General features: G+C 37.2%; 1 long non-coding RNA gene across 9 annotated transcripts in view; it reads left to right on the top strand.

Moving 5' to 3' along the window:
* The window catches only part of LOC134484680 (uncharacterized), a 57,230-nt gene that overhangs the window by 18,978 nt on the left and 18,461 nt on the right, over positions 1-19,791 (top strand). For 3 of the 9 annotated variants that reach the window (XR_010062324.1, XR_010062319.1, XR_010062321.1), the window contains exons 2-4: positions 4,400-4,464; positions 9,046-9,105; positions 10,489-10,619. This is a non-coding gene — a long non-coding RNA (uncharacterized LOC134484680). Of the gene's footprint in view, positions 1-3,493; positions 4,110-4,399; positions 4,465-9,045; positions 9,106-9,449; positions 10,026-10,488; positions 10,620-19,791 lie in introns of those variants that run through there. The other 6 variants (XR_010062318.1, XR_010062316.1, XR_010062322.1 and 3 more) reach the window with 6 other exon arrangements.

Below are 19,791 nucleotides of genomic sequence, written 5' to 3'. Positions count from 1 at the left end.
TAATTGCAATACAAAATGTTTGTAGTAAGTAAATGGGCAAATAATTTGTCTGCATATACTAAATAAGCATGTAGTATAATCATAGGTTTGCTCTTAATTAAATAAGTACTCCCAGATACACCTTGAAAAAATACAGATAGTAATGTAAGTTTTTTTTTTATATAACAGCTAATAATGGTCTGAGTAATGGTTTAAATCAACAAACCATGAACAGTAAGTAGGAATGTCTAGTGAGTTAGAGGTTCTTTCAAGCATCTTCAAGGGTCTAAAATAAATTCCTTTATAATTCTCCTAAATCCACTTATCATGAAACATTCCACATCAGAGTAAATAACACCAACATCTTTTCATTTTCTCAAAAAAAGTCATTGGGTTTCTTTTCTTCCTACTCAACCCACCCTCATTTTACTACCAAACACAACAATTTCCATCATAGCTCTCTGATATGACTCTTTTTCATTATCATTGACACTACTTCCAGATAGACTTCAAAAACATCCTTAAAATCATTCTCTGTATCATATCATAATTCATAAGTAACCAGAGTCCCTTACTATATACATTGTGAGTTAAACAAACTTATTTAAAACTATACAATGATTTCTAAGACATTTTCAGTAAATAAAAATTATATGTCTAACATTGTTTCTATATTCCCATATGAGACATTGCCTGAGATTCAGCTTTATTTGGACCGTTCTTCTATCTCTTAATCAATACAAACTACTCTCATATTTACTTTTTTGGATATGTCAAGGTCTTTGTCCTCTTATCATCCTTATATTTACTGTAATTTTGACCAAAATATAGATCAATTATTTTTCATCTAATTTAACTTAAATGTCACTTCCTCATGACAATCTCCATGACCTTATTTCTAAAATAGATTCTTCAACTACTTGCATACTATCAACTCCAACACACTGATTTATTCATTCATTTTTTTCTTTTTTCTTGTACTATAATGCAATCTTTATAGAAGAAAGTTCATAATACTTTCTATTTATTCCTAATCTATACACTATTATGGACATGGTACATTAGTGGAGACTTATTATTTATTACATGATTCAGTAAGTTGCATAAATAAACTTTATACTATTCTTCATTTTAATGAATATGCATCCCGTGCATTGGTTAGACCATCATGTAGTAATTATGTGAGTTCTTCAATTCAATGACCTAGTTGACATTGCCTAAACATTTTAATTTGTCACAGATAGTCTCTGTCATATTCAAAACAATACTTTGTTCACTGAACAATTATCTCAGCTGGGAATACATTTGACATGAAAGAATGAGATTCCTAAGTTTAATTCACAGCATCCATGTGAAAATGCCAGCTGCCATATGTTTGTGGTCCCATCTTTGAAGAGACAGAGAGATGATGATTCCTAGGCACTTACTTATCAGGGAGTCAAATTTCTTTTGTGAGCTGTTCCAGTGAAAGTTTAAAAACCAAGAGGACCCAGAGCTGTGTTCCCAGAGCTGAACCTGTACCTCAGCTCTCTGTCCCCAGATCCAATGAGGAAATAGATGGACTTCCAGGAGTGCTGACACACTCAAGAGCACAGGAAAGACTTTTTCTTCTCAGAGGTAACTTCCTGGAGTGCTCAGAACCCACGAAAAGAGGTGCAGTCTGTTACAGCATACTTTTGTTTCTATCTATTCCATATAGCTGAAATTTATCCACAGTTCTTGGCACACAAGATAATTCAAGAGAGAACAACGGTCCCATTACTGTTGACACACAGGCTAAGAGAGAATTCAAGCCACTTTCAGAGACAGCAAAACCAGCTAACTCCAGATGGTGAGGGGCATGTATAATTCCCTAAGGAACATAAACTGATGTTACTAGACATCATCAGAAACCAGTTCTCCCACCAAAGCTAGCCCAGTATACCCCTGACACACCAGAAAAGAGATAGAAAAGTTTGTAGTTCAAATCACTGAACATGATGAGGTTAAAGGATTTTAAGAAGGACATAAATAACTCCATCAAAGAAATACAAGACAACAGATGTAAAGAGATAGAAGACCTCATAGAGGAAACCCAAAAATCCCTTAACGAATTACATTACAACATAACAAGCTGCTGGAGGAATTGAAAAATCCATCAGGAAGTAAAAATGGAAACAGAAAACAACAACAACAACAACAAAAACAACAACAACAACAGCAAACCAAACAAAGATGAACACTCTGAATATAGAAAACCTGGGAAAGATATTAGGAGTCATAAACGCAAGCATCAACCAACAGAATATAAAATATAGAAAAGAATCTCAGGGGCAGAAGATACCATAGAAAACAGTTACACAATTGTCCAAAAATACAAAACAAAAAACTCCTAACCCAAAACATCCAGGAAATCATAGACAAAATGAGAAGATAAAACCTAAGGATAATAGGTATAGAAGAGAATGAAACTCCCACTTTGAAGGGTCAGTAAATATCTTCTACAAAATTATACTAGAAATCTTCCCTAACCTAAAGAAAGAGACAACCTTGCACGTACAAAAAGCAAAAAGAATTCCAAAAAAATTGGAGCAGAAAAGAAATTTCTTCCATCACATAATAGTTAAAATATAAAGTGCACAAAACAAAGAAAAAAATGTTAAACGCAGTAAGGGAAAAAGGTCGAGTAACATAAAAAGGGAGACCAATCAGTATTCCACACTTCTTAAAATAGACTGTGAAAGCTAGCAATCCTGGGCATATATCACACAGATCCTAAATGAAAAAAAATGTCAGCCCAGGCTACTGTAAAACCTCTCAACTACCATAGATGGAGATTCCAAGATATGCCATGTCATGAGCAAATTTACACAATATCTTTCCACAAATCCAGTCCTACAAAAGATGATAGATGGAAAATTCCAGTACAAGGCAGGAAACTACACCCAGAAAAAGAAAGAACACAATCTACTTTTAAAAAACACAAAAAAGAGATAAAGTAGGTAGCCACAGAAAAATAATTCGACATTTAACAAGAAAAATAATAGACAAAACCAATCATTTGTCCGATATCATTAAACATCAAAGGACTCAAATACCTATAAAACGACAAACACTAGAAGTCAACTGCCCTGGAATAAAAACACTTTATTCTTCCTCTGTCTGCAATGGAGGGGTCAGAGACATGGCCATCTGATGGACCAAAATCTAGAATTGACCTTGTGACTGAGGAGTGTCTCAAACATTCAGCCTCTGCTGTAGTGTACCTGAAACTGAATCCTTGTGAACAAGAATCCATAGAAGATTCTCACTTTGTTTGTGGCTGAACAGAACTTGTTCCTCAAACCTTATTGCATAGCCAATACAACTCTGACCACCAAAAAATCTCCAAGAACAATGGATTGAGGTCCCTTGACCAATGAATAAAAATTCCAGCCTGGATCCAAGGCCACTTATCTAAGATTCTCACCAGAAAGGCCAATATCCCTCACACCCATACCTGTGAGGCTTATAGTAAGTTTAAATAGGGTTTAGATCCAGTGACTTTGACACAAGATTTCAGAATAAATCTCAGATTGCTGTCAAGTCTGTAGTGGAGGCCTTGGAGATAAGAATTTTCTTGAGTTCTCTGAAAATATGGAGCCCTGGAGTGCTGGGACCATAGTCTTCTATAGAAGGTAATCAGGAATAGTCCCTTACTTTCAAACTGGTTTAAGACCTTTCTCCTTTCAAAAACATTGGTATTTTTTTCTGCTCAGGATGATTAGGACTTAGAGTTACTCATTTGACCAAATGGTCTCTCAGAACCATCCCTTTTGCTTGGGGCCCATGGAATATTTTACCTCAGACCATGGAGCATTGATCCCTCTGTTGAAGGTTCACTGAAATCCAAAAGGAGGGAGCAAATCCTGGAATCTCATGCTACTTCCTTGTGTAAGGTCACATGATATGTTGTGAAGTCATCAGTCTGGTGCTCATTTCTTTTTGGTTGAATATAGTTTTTAGGAGGCAATCAGGCTTAGGACACCCCCAACTTTTCTTGAATCATGGAATCTATATTCAGTCTCTTGCAGATTCAGCTAAAGATGTGTATATGCTAGACTGTGAAGTACCATTAGAAGATGAAGCAATGTAGGACCTCTTGAGCTATTGTAAGCAATTTAATTTTTTTCTCAAATACTAGGGGATTTTGAATACTCAAAACAATTTCCTGTCACAGGGACATCAGCAACTGTTCTTTACTCGGGGGTACTCATCTATTCTTTCTTTGATTAAGGAGGTGTCATATGTTATCCCTGAAAGAAAGGTTACTTCATATCATTCTAGTTTGTCCAAAGGAAGTTTAGATATTAATTTAGGGTGAGGAAACCCACACTATTTCTTGATATTATGGACTGTGCCACAGATATGTTTCCTAATTTTTCCCTGGTTTCTCTGTCAGTTCAAGGTAAACTGGAGGTTCACTTGGGATGCAATGAAGAGCCCCTGACAAGCATATTCTTCAAAGTAAGATGAATATATTCCCCTTTCTTTGAATAAGAAAATCTAGACATACCCTTAAAGTTGAACGTGGCTTAATACAAATTCTTCTGATAAAGAACATACAGAGAAGCAAATGAAATGAATTCTCATACAGATGTTTATTTTTTCTTAAGGAAACTTTAAATTAATATCCCCTGACAATGGTTTCTTCCGAGAATCCACCTCTATCCAGAGAATATCAGTTCTATTCTTCTAAGAGGTCTTAATGTTTCCTTCTGACCTGGGTGGCCAGGCATACATAAATGTTTGAAGGAATGGCAGACCACATGGACATGATGTCCTCAGACATGTCAGTGCAAATCTGAGCCCTAACCTACGTTCTGCCTTTAAGGTTTGTAACATAAAATGGAGCAGTTTCATCTTTGTTGTCCATGATTATCCTGCTGCTTAACAGCTTGAGTAAAAGATAAATCCAGAGATTACCACCCAATATGTAAGAGCAAATTCCCTAATTTCTGGCAAGCACGCCTCATAGTCCCCAGACACATGGTTATTCTGGACTGTGAAAACAGTTGCACTTGACTCTCTTCTTCCAGTACCCAAGGTAAACCTTTGCCTGAAGGATTCTGTGACCTTTTCGCTCTTTCCAGTCCTCCTAAATGTTCTCTCTGAATATTGGGCCCTTGAATTTCCAACAAAGTAGTTGTATACCTAACTGATCAGACATATTTTCAAAAGTGACTCCTTCTATAATCCAGGGACTCGACTCTACTCCGGTTTGAAGTCCCAGAGTCGAAGTTTGGAATCAGAGTATATAACCCTTGCAAACTGCAATCAGGCAAATCAATAGAAATGTAATAATTTCAACATTTATGCTTAGATCTTAACAGCTGAACGAACCAGAAGGATTAACCTAGCCAGATACAATTATCCAAAGCCTTTGGCAGAAGAAATATGTTCCTGTCTTTTCTCTTGCATTAACAGAAATTATGAATATATAAAACTCTGAATGAGAATTTGAAACTTATGATTACTGCTGGAAACTTTATTCTGGCATAAGGTACCAGGGACCTTTTCTGTTGACAGAAGTGTGTATGGCACCTATATACACTATGCCTGAATAAATTTCTCTTCATTTTCAATAGTGCTTTAGAGTTTTCCTCTCTTACATGGGGTTCACTTTACCCAGTGTTAACTTACTCCTTCTTCTTATATTGTAGAGCATGTCAGTACTCGCCAAAGTACAGCATTGCCCTAGATCCTTTATGGTAAAGAGGCTTAAAACCTGCTTGAAGACTTACATGGCCCTTTTATATTCCTATTCCCATCAAGTGGTGTTGTCTTTTCTCCTTAAAGAGCTGCCAGACCAAGGGAGTGTTATACCACGCATCCTACATGAATGATCATCTAACATTCCCTGTCTTTCCAGTAGGATTGTGGGTCAATTTTGTACTTCAATCCACCCAGTAGATTTTAGACCCTCAGCTTCTGCAAATGGGGGCTTGGGAAATCAAATTCTATTGAAAGGGCTCTAAAAATTATTCCCAGTGCACATCAATTGTCTCAGACCTCCTCCCTGTGTACTATGGGAATTTTGGAGTACCTGTGGAACTAAAGAATCACTAGAGCTGCCCTTCGTCCTATGCCACAGAACACAGCTATTAAGAAAGTTTGCTTAAAACTAACCTCTTTATTCAAGGTATTCATACAACACATATGCAAACAATGGTGTCTTATATTTCTCTGCTTCTAAATCCTAGTTCAGAAGACACAAAGCTAAATTGACTCTTATACTATGTGCCTTAAAGTAGGTCATCAAAATATACACCATTCCTATATTTTATTCACATATGTGTGTAGCTGAACACATCCATGAAGAAACATCACCGCTTCCTGAACCACTTATACTGTTGTTGTGACCATTGCCTGGACTAAAAGATATATAGGGTATACATATAGAGAACATACTTAGAAGTTACTGAGATAGAGGCAGAACATTTCTCCAAGACCCAGTGTAGCCGATAACCTTCCCCTTTCTTACCATGGGTGAAGTGGATACTTCTTTTCTTCAAAATATGACTAGGGACCTCCACATTCTGAACCAATACTTTCAGGACTTCACTTTTGCTGAAGATCTTCTCAGAACTTCCCATTCTGTGAATCTCTTCTCAGAACTCTACATTTCTGATATACGTCCTAGACTCATTCCTCTTTGACGAGGCCCTGAGAACCACCCTGAATGATGATGTGACTCCTTCCCCATCAGTGTGGCCTTGGATCTTTCTCACCTCTTGATGGAGTACACTTCCTTTGACCAAAGGAAATTCACACATTCCTTTATTCACAAGGTGACATGAGACATGCTTTTCCAAAAAATAGTATGCCATACCTTGTATTCTAAAGAAGTCCCTCATGAATTTGAATTACCTCACATGGATATACTCTAAATAATAGAAATTCAAGGCTTTTACCTTTTACCATGGTGGATAGAGAAATATGTTCTTCCACTCGGGTTTGAGGTCCCAGTTCCTATATATAGAATCATTGATTGATGGAATCAATCCAATCACTAGAAATCAAGAGCACCCTTTGTTGCTGCCAATATATGGACATATTAAGACAAACTGAATGAGCAAAAGATCCAGAGACAGTAATGCAGGCTGTTTAAAAAAGGCCTGGGATGTTACCTGCACTTCCCCATATTAAATACAAGATGTAAAATTCCTACCAACTAAAGAAGTATAGAAATTGAACGGCATTGTTGGGGAAAATCCTTTACCAAATCAGGTAATAATGACATTCATGTTTCACAGGATGTTTCATACTACCAACCCCAACTCCAAGGGTTTTCTAACACATACCTTTGCACAATCAGATCTCAAAGTTTTCTCTTTCTTAAAGGCGTCAAGATCTTCCTTTTTCCATCAATTACCTAAGTCATTGAACAGAATGTCTGACCTCCCTCCTACAACTGAGCCTACTCTACACATTCCCTGGTTGCCTTATGTCCTCTCAAGTACTCATATAAAGGAAAGACCCCCAAACTTTGATTATTTGAAAGTGGGCTCAATTCACTTCACTTCTGACGAAAGAGGCCCCATGGTCTCATGGCATACCTCTGTAGAAGCCAGAATCAGATTCAATAACATGCAGTTCAATGTAGTACAAAATGGGATCTTCATCCACAAAAACTATAGACATCCAGTTCCTGGCCAAGGGAGTATTGGTATGGATTGATGCTCACAGAGAAATCTCAGGTTTGGCTCCTAAGGGCAAGTCTCATTGATTCCATCTATATTTGTGAGGAGTTTCAGTTGTAGCCTCTAGCTCTGGATGCCCCAAGAGCATCACTTAATTACAAGGACATCTTATACCTGATTTAACTTCATTTTTCTTAATTGCCAAACTTGACCAAGATTGCCAGGCAATCATAATTCCAATTTCCCAGTGGGACATCATAAGATTCTTGGTGTAGATCAGAGGGCAGAGTACAGATAGCTAAAATTAAAATATATGCAACCTTACTACAGAAGGTTCTCAGAAATGCAATTTTTCCATCTCTCATTTATGGATGTGTACACATGTACACTTATAAATATATACATCATATATACATATATACATCACATATATGTATATATGTATATATACATTATATATATATATATACATCATAGGTATACATATATACATCACATATACATACATATATGATATATATATACATGTATACATCTTATATATACATATACATATACATATGCATATACGTACATGTACAGATACACATACACACACACACATATGTGTGTGTGTGTGTGTGTGTGTGTGTGTGTGTGTGTGTGTATCAATGGAGCATCACAGTTCAGACAATCACCCTGATAGAAGAGCATGCTGACTAATGGAAGCTGGAAAGAATAATTGAAAGAAAATTATGCAATACCATATGTTTTCCCACCACCAAAGGTGAGCTAGAATTTTTCATTCTTCACAGTTAGGTGACTGGATCTTGGTAATTGGTTAAAAATGGCCAGGCACTTTCTTGTTTAGCAAAACAGTTCAGTATGACCCCATAAGTTGCAGTTATGAACACAGGTTACACAAACTGCACCTATTTCAAGCCATCTCAACACCATCCCCTTTAGATGAAGGGAAATCAGCACTTCACTTTGATTGGTAGCCTTCAGGTTTTTATTCTTTGACAAATAATACCTTACACCATCCTCTTCTGTCTAAGATCAGTTATAAGAATGACTATAGTTTACTATTGAGATCTCAGAATTTTTTTTTTTTGCCCAAGAGGACCAAGATTAAAGAGTCCTTAGAGCATACTCAACCTTCTAATAGGGATGTTTAGATCAAAGGTAACCCTGTAATAGGGAGCTTTAGATCATGTCCATCTAATTATGGCCACTAAGAAAATACAGATGTGACCAAAGGCACTTCACTTAATTATGATCTATGTTAGTAAATTGTGAAACTTTCATTATTTGTCCTATATACCATCCTTCATGCTTATAACCATTGTCGATGATTAGCTTCAAGAGGATTTAGAGACTGAAAATCATGACTGCTGAATAATACTAATGCTTGGATCCCTGACAGGCCTCCCATGGTGTAACTGAAGATACGATATGTGAAGTAGCCCTAGCTTGCCTGCTCAAGGTAGGCTTGAACACTCCATTATCCTTAAATAGGTTTGTCACTTTAAGCAGATTCTACGTTTCTTTAATATTCTACTCTTAAAAGTCATTACTTTAGATCATCGATTTATGTCCAGTATATATCAAATGTACATTCTGTATATAAGAGTGTCCGATATCTGTCTTATAAGACTTACAATTCCTGAAGTCATCTCTGGCACCCAGGTCTCAAACTCCACTTCCACTCAAAAAGGTCCTCAGCAGCTAACCTATTTGACAAAGAATGATTCTGAACCATGCTACTTTTGATGAAAGATGTCACAAAATTAACACTTAACTGTGTCTCACATTCAAAACTTCCTCTAGGAGGGACATCAGAATGATACCTTTTGCTCCAGTTGTTCTCAAATTCACATCTTCTGTCCATGGGGTCTGTAATGTCACCGTTTCATAGAAGAACTTCAGTGTCTCTCCTTTCCCTATGGGAGCATCAACACTCCACATCTACTCACAAGTATTTCACCTTTTTTCTCTGTATAGTGGACAAGAGCACTTTCACCAAAGGCCCACATTGGCCTGAAATATCTTCTTTTGCCCAAGGCGTACTCATGCCTGCACTCTCTTGTGGCCATCATTAGCACTTCTTCTCTTGATTTTGTGAGCCTGCTATATCCCAACTGTTTAGGATTACATACAAACTTATTTCTGCTACATGTATTCTGAGACATTCCTCCATGGAAGGAAGGGGTGTTGATCTTTTCTTGTCTGAAAAAAAGTCTTCAAAGCCCAAAGACAACTGCTGGAATGAAATGCAACCTATAGGACTGATGGAAGAATTGCTACCTGGACTTTCAAATGCCATGAAAATATATGGACATTCTAAATACTGATAAAGAATAGGAAGCTGATCAAGCAATACTGGATCTTCCTCTGCTCCACGAGGTACTAACATTTTCTCCAGAATAAAATGTTTTTTCTTATAATTTTAGAAGTAGCCAGAGATTTTAAACTTCTAACAAACCGGTATACAATATCTCCTTTGCACATTTTCTCAGAAATCCCGGTGATGTCCACGGTGCAATAACAACTTTTTCCCATGAAGTCTGGTATATTACCTTTTTGATGACTGACACAACAATCCTACTTCTGTGCAAGTTCCCTACCTCCACCATCTTACTGAGTAAGATTTAGACTTATACAATTAAGAGGACTCCAGAAGGCCAAGGAATTACGACACATTCCCCATATGCCAAATCCATTTCCTCTCTAAAATTTCTAAGTTTATTGTCCTGAGAAACACTGTTCTGACGAAGAGATCTCAGAGAAATCTGGACTGAGTTCTCAAACAAGAGTCTAAAAGCCAGCACAAATCAGACTACTATCTTCATTGTGTTCCCTTACACAGAGGTGTCCTTTCACATGCAGAGGAATGTGTAGATGGACATATATTTGAATAAGATACTGAACCTAAGACTACTGCATTAGAGCCTCGTACAAGACTTCTAAGACTGTTGACTGCCTACCATGGATATTCAGGTGTGTATTCTTTACTGTGATTTTCAGTTTGGAGTTGCTGAAGTAGTGTGTGGCTGGAATGTTCTATAATTTCCAAGGTATCAATCAACCTTCAACTTCTGCTCAATAGTACTCCAGACATAAGAGGAAGAGAAGCTATGCACATTCCATACAGTCCAGGGGAGATCCTATTTCACCCTTATACTTTAAAACATCAAAAATCTATCACCTTTTCCTGGAGGGACAGCAAAAATTCCTCTTCTGCACACAGGGAAATTAGATATTCCTCCACCTATTCAAAGGAATCTGAGGATCCTCTTTTCATTTATATGATTTTTTAATTTAAGTTTCAAATATACCATTTCCTGGTTTCCTGTTCATACGTCATCTATCTGCTCTCACTCCTTCTTCGATAATGGTGTTCCCATCCACATCATCCACCCGTCTAATCTTTCTCACCTTCCTTATATTAAGAGTCCACATTTGGAAGGATTAAGAGCTTTTCCTCCCCTTGTTGCCCAAAAAGGCCATCTTGTGCTACATATACATCTACAGCCATGAGTCAATCCATGTATATACTTTGGGTGATGCTTTACTCCCTGGGGCCTTTCGTTGTTGGGCATTGTTGTCCTATGAGGTTGCAAGCCCCTTCAGGTCTTTCAACCACTTCTCTAATTCCTGCAACTGGTGTTCCATTTTCAGATTAATGTTTTGCTGCTAGCATTCAACTATGAATTTGACCTGCTCTGGCTGTGTCTCTCAGGGACATCTATATCCAGTTCCAGTCAGCATGCACTTCTTAGCGTCAATAATCTTATATACTTTTGGTGACTGTATATATGTATATGACCCACAGGTGGGGCATGAATTCCTTCAGTCTCTACTTCTACCTTTGCCTCCACATAAACTCCCGTGAATGTTTTTTGTTCCGCCGTTTAAGAAGGAGTGAAGCTTGCATAATTTGATCATTCTTCTTGAACATCATGTGGTCTGTGGATTATATCTTGCCGAATTCGAACTTTTGGACTAAAATGCACTTATCAGAGAGTGCATACTATGTGTCCTTTTCTGTGATTGGGTTACCTCACTAAGGGTGACGCTTTCTAGGTCAATCCATTTTCTTATGAGTTTCATGAATTCATTGATTTTAATGTGGAGTAGTAGAACATTGTACAGATGTATCACATTTTATGTATCCATTCGTCAGTTGAAGAGCATCTTGATTCTTTCCAGTTCCTGGCTATTATAAATAACAATGCTGTGAGCATAGTGGAGCATGTGTCTTTGTTGAATGTTGCACCATCTTTTGGGTCTATGCAGAGTACAGGTAGAGCTGGGTCCTCAGTTAGGGCATTATCCAATTTTCTCAGGAAACTTCAGAATGATTTCCAGAGTTATCATACAGGTTTGCAATCCCTCCAATAATGGAGCAGTGTTCCTCTTTCTCCATAACCTCACCAACATCTGTTGTCACCTGAGTTTTTGATCTTAGCCATTCTGACTGCCGTGAGGTGGAACCTCGGGACTATTTTTATTTTTATTTGCTTGATGACTAAGGATGTTGAACATTTCTTGACACACTTCTCAGCTATTTGTTATTCCTTAGTTGAGAATTCTCTGTTTAGCTCTGCACCCCATTTTTCATAGGATTATTTGGCTCTCTGGTGTCTAACTTCTTGAGTTATTTGTATATTTTGGATATTAGATCTGTATCAGGTGTAGGATTGATAAAGATCTTTTCCCAATCATTTGTTTGCTGTTTTCTCCTAATAACAGTGTCCTTTGACTTACAGAATCTTTGCAGTTTTATGAAGTCTCATTTCTGATTCTTGATCTTACAGTACAAACCAGTGGTGTTTAGTTCAGGAAATTTTTCCCAGTGCCCATGTGATCAAGATTCTTCTCTACTTATAGTTTCAGTTTATTGGGTTTGATGTAGAGGTTTTTGATCCACTCAGACTTAAGGTTTGATTAGACCAATAAAAATGAATCGATTTGCATACTTCTACATGCTGCCCTCCACTTGTTGAAAATCCTAATTTTTTTTTCATTGGATGGTTTTGGCCTCTTTGTCAAATATCAAGTGACCATTGATGTGTGTGTTTGTCTTGGGGTCTTCAATTCTATTCCACTTATCAACATTCCTAGATCTGTACAAATACAACTTTTTTTTGTCATTGATTTTTTTTAATCACTATTGCCCTGTAATACTGCTTGAGGTAAGGAATGGTGATTCTCCCAGAGGTTCTTTTATTGTTGAGTACAGCATATGTATGTTGTGCCATCACTTTTATTAAATTCTAAAAAGTCTTTAATCTTTCTTTATTTCTTGCTTGACAAGTTATCTTTGAGTGGAGCACTGTTCAACTTACAGGTATGTGTGGGCTCGCTGATGTTTTGTGGATATTGAAGATCAGCCTTTGTTTGTCACGGTTTGATTGGATAAATGGACATATTTCAGTTTTCTTAGATCTGTTGAGGCCTGTTTTGTGACTTGTTATATGATTAGTTTTGGAAAAAATACTATGAGATGCTGGGAAGAAGGCATATTATTTTGTTTTAGGATGAAATATTCTATAAATATCTGTAATGTCCATTTTGTTCACAACTTCTGTTAGTTTGTCTAGATCTTTGTTTAATTTCTATTTCCATGATCTGTCCATTGAAGAGATCGTGGTGTTGGAATCTCCCACTCTTATTATGTGAGGAACATTGGGTGCTTTGAGCTTTAGTAAGGTATCCTTTAGGAATGCAGTTGCCCATGTATTTGGAGCAAAAATATTTAGGAGTGAGAGTTCCTATTGCTGTGATAATCTTTTGATAAATATGAAATTTCCTTCCTCACCTGTTTGGAAAACTTTTGGTTGATAATCGATTATATTCCATGGTAGAATGGCAAATCCAGCTTCCGTCTATCAGACCATTTGCTTCAAAATTTGTTTTCTAGCCTAATACTCTCAGGTAGTGTCTGTCTTTGTCTCTAAGTTGTGCTTTTTACATGCAACAAAATGCTGGGTACTCTTTATGTATCCATTCATTTAGTCTACGTCTTTCTATTGGGGAATTCACTCCATTGTTGTTAAAATATATTAAGGAATAGTGATTGTTGCTTCTGTCATTTTTGTTGTTAGAGGTAGAATCATGTTTGTGTGTCTCTTTTCTTTTGGTTTCATAGCAAGATTAGTTTGTTGCTTTTTATAGTGTGTAGTCTCCCTCCTTGTGTTAGAGTTTTCTACCTATTATCTTTCGTAGGGCTGGATTTGTAGAAAGATACTGTATAAATTTCGTTCTGTCATGGAATATCTTCGTTATTCCATATGTGTTAATTGAGAATTTTCCTGGCAATAGTAGACTGGAATGGCTTTTGTGTTCTTTTATGGTCTAGAGTATATCATTGCAGGATCTTCTGACTTTCATAGTATCTGGTGAGAAACATTGTGTAATTCTCATAGGTCTGACTTTATATGTTACTTGACCTTTTTCCCTTATTGCCTTTAAACTTCTTTCTTTATTTTGTGCATTTAGTGTTTTGACTATCATGCGATGTGAGGAATTTCTTTTCTGGTAAGATCTACTTAGAGCTCTTTTGGCTTCTGGCATGTTTTTCGGCATCTCTGTCTTTAGGTTGGGGAAGATTTCTTCAAATTTTTTTGAAGATATTTACTGGCCCTATAAGTTGGGATTCTTCACTCTCTTTTATACTTCTTATTCTAACACTCGATCTTCTCATTGTGTCCTTGAGTCCAAACAACAGGTAACTTGGAGCAGAAAAGATGGTCTTATCTCTGCCTTCAAGTGTGTAGGCACTCTTACCAACTGGTTTTCAGCTCTCAGTACAGCCAGAAAACAAAAAAGTCCTTCAGCTGAATTCTCCTAGTTCCCTGTGTAAATATTGTGTACCTCCTTCAAATGATAAACTCTGAAAGCCTTATTTTATCCAAAATAGTTGTGGTGCATATGTGTGTGTGTGTGTGTGTGTGTGTGTGTGTGTGTGTGTGTGTCACATGTCCAGCAGACTCTGAATGGTCATTCCTTCAGTCTCCAAAGAACAATATCTCCCTACCCCTCTTATGGATATTTTATTTACTCTTTCAAGGAAGGAGTAAATCATCTGCATTTTGGTCCTCCTTCTTGAGTTTCATGTGGTGTGTGCCTTGTATCATAGTTAACTTGAGCATTTGCACTGATATCCAATTAAAAATGAGTGCATACTTTGTTTTTCTGTAATTGAGTAACCACCCTCTGGATGATATTTTCTAGGTGCATCCATTTGCCTATGAATTTCATGAACTCATTATTTTTGATAAATGAGTACTAGTCCATTGTGTAAATATAGGCCATTTTCTGTATCCATTCTTCTCGTGTAGCACATCTGGGTTAATTCCAGCTTCTGGATATTATGAATAAGGCTGCTATGAACATAGTTTAACATTTGTCTTTGTTGTATGTTGGAGCATCTTTTGGGTATATGCCCAGGGGAGGTATAGTTGGGTCTTCAGCAAGTGCAATGACCAATTTTTGAGGAAACTCAGGTCTGATTTTCAGGGAGGTTGTACCAGTTTGCAATCCCAACAACAATGGAGGAGTGTTCCTCTTTCTCCACATCCTTTCCAGCCTCTGCTGTCACCTGAGTCTTTGATCTTAGCCATTCTGACTGATGTGAGATAGAATCACAGGGTTGTTTTGATTTGCATTTCCTTTATGACTAAGTAGGTTATACATAAACCAAATCGTTCTAAGATATGATGTTACCCTAACTGTTGTTCTGTATATAGCTGTGTGCCAATTGAACAATTTCTATCTCCTTCTTCAAAGTTCAAGTCAAATCACATCAAGGAAATCCACACACAATCACATATGCAGAAGCCAATAGAATGGGCAGTGTCAGAAAGTGCCTAGAACACATTTGCACAGGAGAAAATTTTCAGAACAGTACACCAAAGGCTCTAAGATCACCAGTCAATTTACAAAATCCCATCATTCGGAAAACTTTCTTTAAAGCCAAGTACACTACCAATAGGAAAACAACAACCTACACATTTGGAAAAGAGTTTTACGAACCCTACATTTGAGAGAGTGCCAAAATTAAAAATATAAGAACTCAGAAAGGTAAACTCCCACACAACAAAGAACCCAACTTTTAAACTGGATTAGAGAGCTAACCAAGAATTCTCAACTGAGGTATCTCAATAGGTGAAAAACATATCGAGAAATGTTTAACATCCTTAGTTCACATAAAGGCAAATCAAAATGAACATAAGAGTCTTCCTTAAAACAATCAGATTGGCTAAGACAAAAAAACTAATGCAGTAGCAGAGTGGGCTAGGATGTAGGGAAAGTGGAATACTCCTCCACTGCTTGCGGGATTAGTAGCTGATAGCCACTTTGGATATCATCAGTGTGGAGGTCCAGAGAAAATTGCAAACAGCTTTACTTGAAAACCAGCTTTACCACTCACTTCAACACATATACTCAAACTTGATCCATACATAACGTGGACATGTGGTTGAAGATATTCACAGCAGTCTTACTTATAACAGTCGAATGCTGGAAAGAACCATGATATACCTCATCTCCACTCAGGAATAAATACAGAAAGTGTGCTATATGTAAACAATGGAACATTACTTAGGTATTAAATATGAGGACACCAAGAACTCTGTAGACAAATGATGGAACATGAAAATAGTGAAGTAACAGAAATCGAAAAGGACATAACATGGGATGGACTTAGTGACTAGTAGATGTTAGCCCTGCTAACAGAATACCCACTATACAAATCTTTTATAACATGAAGGGTAACATGTGAGAAGGCCAAATGGCGGATACTTGGAACCCACTTAGAAGGGAGAACAAAATAGTCATGGAATGCAGTGGAGTGGAAGAATCTAGCTAGATGTGGAAAATGATGGATAAAGTGGTGGGAGTTGCACCAATTAAAAGAGACAGGAGAGAAATTCAGAGGAAACGTGGAGTAAATAACAATAAGCGTCAGTGGTGGGTGGTGAACTTGGGTATCCCCAGGAAAATCCCAGATGCCAGAGATGCAAGTGTATCCCAGAAACTTACTGTGATGGTGGTAGTTTAAATACCGAGCAGGAAAATAGATAGAACAACTAGAGACTTCCTCCTGTAGCTAGACATGCCCCCCAGTGAAGGGGTGGTGCTGCCCACACAGCTCACATTTTTTTTACCTATAAATCTCCAATCTAAAAAATGTAAATACAAAAATGGAGCAGAGACTGAAGGAAAGGCAATCCAGAGACCACCCGACCAGAAGAACAATTTCATCCAGAGACTCCAAATCCTCAGACTATTCCTGAGGTCAAGATGTGCTCGCAGATAAGAGCCTAATACGTCTGTCCTCCGTGGGGCTCTGCCATCACCTGACCGTGACAGATGCAGAAACACCTAAGCATTTGACAGCACCTGACAGCCACAAAGGAAGAGATAGTGGAATGACTTAAGGATCTGGAGGGATTTGGAACCCAATATGAAGAACAACAGTATCAATTAAGCTTACCCTTCAGAGGTTCAGGAAATTTTCCACCTTCTAGTATATGCTTTGGCCAGTCCAAGACTTCTGCTACATAGATACCAGAGCATATGGGGAAGACAACTGCCTCAACTGCCATATCTGGGAAGGGAAGCAATTGGTCCTGTGGAGATGTCATATCAAAGAGAAGGGGGATGTTAGAGGGCAAAAGTCGAAGTGGGGAGCACCATATTAGAAAAATGAGGATCGGAATAGCTTAGGGAATTTAAGAAAGAAAAACCAGTTTGGGAAATGACATTTGAAATGTAAACAAATAAATATATTATTTTATACATATAATGTGTACAATATAACACATTTATGTTTACAACAGAGATATTCACATCTGTCTCCTTAAGGACTATATATTTCATTTTCTCTACTATAGGTTTGTTGAGAGTTGAAATCCATAATTTTCGTGAGTTTCTTACTATTGAAAATCACATAGATACACCCAATCAATGTTTTATCTCCTGTCCTTATAGCTATAAATCTTTAGTTACCACTGCAAAAAAAATATGTTTTATTTCTGTTGCATTGGGATTCCTTTCCATGCCTCAAATGTTTCCCAACTTAACTGTACATCTCTATATTCCCTCCATTGTCATCCTCTTCCCTCTTTCTTCACGTTTGACATTCCTGTTCTTGACAGTGTTCCTCTGCAATCCATAAGTTCATTTGTACGTCCCAAAGTGAGGACAGTCTGGACCGCATCCCTTGAATTTACACTAAACTAATCAAACCGAAATAGTGTGGAGAATTAACATTCAGATTAAAGTGAAAATGTCTCCCATTTTTCTTTTTTGATCTGGATTATCTCATCTATGATGACATTCACAAGATCCATTCATTGTCTTGAAAATTACATGCTTTCCTTTTTCAATCTGTAAAAGACCCACATTTTCTTTATGCCTCCATTTGTTAAGGAACAACTTGAATATTTCTAATTATTCAAGGGTCTCTATACTAGTATGAATCAAAATTTGGATATATTTTCCTCGAGTTATATCTTTAGGCGCATCCATTTCCGGATTCCTGAAGAAACATCATACTGATTTCAAAAGGTGCTGTAGAAGTTTGCATTCCAACCAGGAGAATAGTAATGTTCCCCTCTCTCCATAACACAGCAAACATAAGTTGACTCATGTGTTATAAAACTAAAATTTCTGAAAGGGAGGAAAAAATTCTCAGAATAATTTTGTTTTGCATTTCTGTATTGTATAAGGATGATAAATATTTCACTTTCGATTCTTAGTCACTTGAGTTTCTTCACTTTTGAATATTTTGTTTAGATATGTAGCCTAATTTAATTTAGTTTCTTGATATATAGTGTTTTAGTTTTTCTAATATTATTTATAGAAGCACGTTTTTGAACATGTACATGGAAATAATGCTTACTATTTTTGAAAATAGCCACTTTAAAATCATTAAGATCAAATTACATAATGCTCTCATTAAACTCACAGAATTGGCAGATCTGTTTTAACCAACTGAAATCATAAGGTCGCTTCATGAAATATCCCTATATAATAAAACATTTTCTACATACATTATACTGAGGAATATAGTTTATATATTTTACTCTTTGAGAATTTCCACCAATGAATGTTGATGATAATTTTCCATTTATTTTTTCCACATCACTCTATTTCTTTGAATCCTTCCTGTGTATATCTTCTACATTAAAGTACTGTTTAATAACTCTATGATAAACCCTTACAAATAATTTTCAATCCTCCAACTGAAGATACTAACTGTCCATAGTATGTCAGATAGGTATAGCAGTTTTCAGGCCTTTTCCCTGCATTCTTCCCTGTTGACTGGTTTGAAGCTGTGCAGGAAACAACAGCTGCTATGTGACATGAGGGCAATACTTCTTGTATCCAGAAGACACACTTTATGTCTGATCCCTCCCACAATTTTCTACACCTAAAGTCTCTTTTCACCTTGTTTCAGAATGGCTTTTTGGCCTTGCGGAAGGTGTATAACATGTATATCCAACTCATCATGGCTGAAATCAGTAAAATGTAGACAACTATATAATGAATGAAAGGAAGGGGTCACTCTTGGAAAGTATTAACAAGATCGTCATAACTTCTGGCCATGTTAGGTAATGAAAGGGTTGAATGAATAAAATGAAAGAGAATATAGGAAACATGGAGAAAACACAGATTATTTAGATTTACAGTCCCAAATCTAGAATATTTTTTAAAGCATTCGTGATTTACTGTGGGGAGCTGGCGTAGTGGCAATCCCAAGATGGAGTCCGGGACTGCTGCCACGTCTCACGAATAGCACCTGAACTTAAGCCCATGCCCCATTGTGAGAACTGCGCAGGCGCACCATAACATTATATGACGTGGACCTATGAACAGAGGTTACACAGACTGGTGAGGTGGTTGAGGGAGGATATAAGGGAGTGGCCTCGGGGGCTGGATGGAGGCATTGTTCCTGCTTGCAGACAAAAGGGTTCCTGAATAAACTGCTTTGAGAAGAACGTGTGGTGTTGCTCCTTTCCTGCTGGTCGGGGTTGGAAGTGAGAGTATATACTAGATGTATTGGGTATAGCAATATTAAATCAGCTCACTTTGCATAATTAAAACAGCTCTATACTAAATAATTGCATAGAATCAGGTATTTAATTTCTCCCACCTCAAA

Source organism: Rattus norvegicus (genome assembly GCF_036323735.1).
Source record: "Rattus norvegicus strain BN/NHsdMcwi chromosome Y unlocalized genomic scaffold, GRCr8 chrY_unlocalized_3, whole genome shotgun sequence".
In the NCBI taxonomy this organism is placed as follows: Eukaryota; Metazoa; Chordata; class Mammalia; order Rodentia; family Muridae; genus Rattus; species Rattus norvegicus.
This window is presented reverse-complemented; position numbering and strand designations above follow the sequence as displayed.